The sequence below is a fragment of the Pinus tabuliformis genome, chromosome 8 (assembly GCF_031772625.1).
Source record: "Pinus tabuliformis cultivar Carrire ecotype Pingquan chromosome 8, CPIR1, whole genome shotgun sequence".
NCBI classification, from domain to species: Eukaryota; Viridiplantae; Streptophyta; class Pinopsida; order Pinales; family Pinaceae; genus Pinus; species Pinus tabuliformis.
Window position 1 is genome coordinate 675,586,368 of NC_142294.1, and position 3,576 is coordinate 675,589,943.

A 3,576-nucleotide genomic window follows, 5' to 3' on the forward strand; every position below is an offset into this window, starting at 1 on the left:
CCTAGTCATGATTGTTTTATACGCAACACATTGAGCTACTTTGTGACCAAAGTTATGGCAAGAAAAGCATTGTCCATTGAAGAAGCTTCTGCGATTATTGGATCTACCAGCCAACTGATTGTAATTTCTATTTTCATCTATTCTTGAACCAAATTGAGAAGATTTTACCTGTGGTTGGTTGTGGCTTTTGTTCACCCTTAAGCTGGATTGCCCCTGATAGTTTCTGTTTGACATTTGTCCCTGCTTTACCAAATGATCTTCCTTGTGCTCTTGCTCATTTCTTCTTGCTGCATCAAGATAACTTTTTGAAGTGGAAGTTTCTCCATTATAGCCCAAACCTGTCTTATTTAGTGGAGACCGCTGCACACTGATAATCTCATCCAAAGTTTCAGATCCTTTGACAAACTTGAGATTAATAGTTTTTGTTTTCTCAATTTCTTTTCTAAGACCAACAATTTCACCTTCTAATTTTTCAAGATGTTTTTCCTTTTCATCAATTTGGAATTGTAGAGTATCAATAATCATGTTCTTTTCTTCTATACATCTCTTGAGTCTAGTAATTTCATCATAAAGGTTATCCACATCTACAGCATCCTCATAATCATCATCTTCAAATGCCATTAACAATCTATATTTATTACCTTGTTCATCTTCATCATTGTTTGATAAGCCATCACTATCTTCATGGGTGTAGTAGCTTTTCTTATTTGCACTTTGTTTCTTGTTCCATCTAACTGGTTCCTTTCCTTTATCCTTATAAGAGCATTTTGCAGCATAATGACCTACTCTTCCACAAGCAAAGCATTTGAAAGGTAGCTTACCTCTGAACCTTCCAGAACCCCTTTGAAGATTTCTGACAAAATTTGATTCTTCTTCCTCTTCTTCTGGATCATGGCTTGCTTCATAGTGATCTTCTTTGCCTGATGCTTTAAAAGCAGCCTCCCTTCTATCTGATGGTCCTCCCTTTCTCATTTCATAAGCAGTTAGAATTCCATGTAGCTGAGACATAGTAAGAACACGGAGATTTTCTTTTTCTTCTATTGCAGATACTTTAGATTCAAACTTGGGGGATAATGATCTTAGAATCTTTTGAACTACTATAGACTCCTTTACTTCTTCACCCAAATTTTTCATACAATTTACAATCTCATCTACCCGAAGAAAATAATTAGCCACACTTTCATCATTATACATCTTGAGAGTCTCATATTGAATCCTAAGAGTTTGAAGTTTAGCTTGTTTTACCTGTTCATCTCCTTCATAGCTTGTGATCATTTTGTCCCATATTTCTTTTGCTGATTTGAAGTGCATTACCTTCATGAATTATGTTTGGGATATACTTCCTAATAGAGTACTGACTGCTTTTGCATTTGTTTCGTACTTCTTTTTCTCAGCTGGATCTGTAGGAGTAGCTGAAGGAAAAGCATAGCCTGTTTCTACAATGTCCCAAACTTCAGTACCAAGAGATTGAAGATATGCAGTAACTCTTACCTTCCAATAATTGAAGTTTGTCCCATCAAAAACCGGTGGCCTGATTGATGCTTCTCTCTCGTAGTTGCTCATGATGAACGATCTACCTTCAAGCGATCAAGCTTTTCTGAAGGTCCTGCTCTGATACCAATTGTTGGAAATAATACTGAGAGGGGGGGTGAATCAGTGTTATCTAGCAATTTACCAAATCTTCCTTATTTGATCTTTTGAATTATTCTTGCATATCAGTACCATAAAACAATGAGCATGAATAAAGAAAATAGACAGTCACACCAAAGAACACAAGATGTAAGGTGGAAACCCAATGCGGGAGAAAACCACTTGCTGCAATATGTCTCTATCTTCTTTCAAGAAATTCTTTTTACAATGATTTTGTACTGGTGCAGTCCTTTACCAGCACGCAGGCTGCAACCTGCAGAGAGCTACAACTCTCTCTTGTTTTCCAGTCTCTCCTGGAAGGGAGCTACAACCCCCTACTTCTTTTCATGAAGAATCAAATGATCAACAAGTATACAACAGATACAGTCTACTACAGATATCAGATCAATAATTACAGAAACAACCCAGAACACATTATGAACATAAATATACAGTCAACAGATCATCTTAAGACAGGGACGCATATTTTCTTTCTGTGGCCTGCGACCGGACGCAGTCTACCTTCTGCTGTTCTGCGTGCAGACGCACTGTTCCTCTATGCTTTGCTGCGACCGACGCACCCAGAATAACTATCGCGCCGCGTCTTTTGCTTCAGAGACGCACCCAATAACACAGTCGCGCCGCGTCCTTTGCCTCAGAGACACACCTGAGATTTTACTGTACTGCGTCCCGGCGCACTTGCCCTTCACTGAACCTGCGTCCCTTCAGATATAAGAAATATGAGGACTTCAGAACCAACCCAAACTCTCAGATCCACAGATCTGATCATGCGCCATAAAGATCATAGTCCATTAGAAGATTCGCCCTTATAGATCTGGACTAGATCTCACCAAGAGATATTCAACCAAGATGATGCTTAATCCAAATGAATTCCTCTGCTTTATATAGGCAAGCTTCTCCCCAAAACATGGAACAATACCACGAGCCGACACCATAGAAACACAAAACCGTCGGCTAGATACCACACAAGAAACCCCCACGTGCTTTTCTCTGCCTTGAAATGTGTGCACTGGGCGGACGCACCTCCTGAACGGCTGGCCTGCGTCCCTGGACGCGGGTTCTGCATGGTATGCCTGCGGGGACGCACTTGCTGAACATATTTCCTGCGTCCTTCTTGATTTATCACCTGAATGGGTTTGCCATCAAGGACAACACCTGAATCATAATGCCAACACACATCATCCTACTCTTCAATTTCAACCATTTCAATTTTTGTTTTAATGTTTTATTTCATTTTTTAGAGGGTTTTAAGCAGGGAAAATTTTAAGAACCCCCCCTAAATTTATAAATATAATAAATGGGCGAATCTCCATGGTATATAGGAAAAATGGAAGGCAATTTCATCAATAATATAATATGTATATATAATTTTTTGGCGAATCTCTCACCAGGCATGGCGAATATTTTACTCAATTATAAAATCTTGTAAGATATTGTCGAGTCTTTCACTAAATAATAAAACTTTGTAAAGTCCTAGTGAATCTTAGCATAGGCTACATGCTGGTTTAATTCCCCCATTTAAATAGGCTACATTCCAGGTGAATACCACGGGTCAATACCATGTGCCATTTTGGTGAATACCATGGGTCAATACCATGTGCCATTTTTATTTTTATTAATTGTAATATTAGGGTTAATAATGGTTTTTTGCATGGTATAACAATCTAGCCCATGGTATTTTTCCCATAGTATTTTGGCCATAGGTTTCACCTAAATAGAACCCATTTTTTGAGTGTTCGTAAATATAAGGTGGAGTAAATATAAAAAAATGTTTTATTTGTTTACCATACCTCTCGTTTATTTATATTTTTATTAATTTACCATACCTCTTTTACAAATATGGTATTTGGCCCATAGGATTCACTTAAATAAAACCTCTTTCTTGAGCCTTCATAAATAGAAAGAGGGTTATGGACTAAATATAAA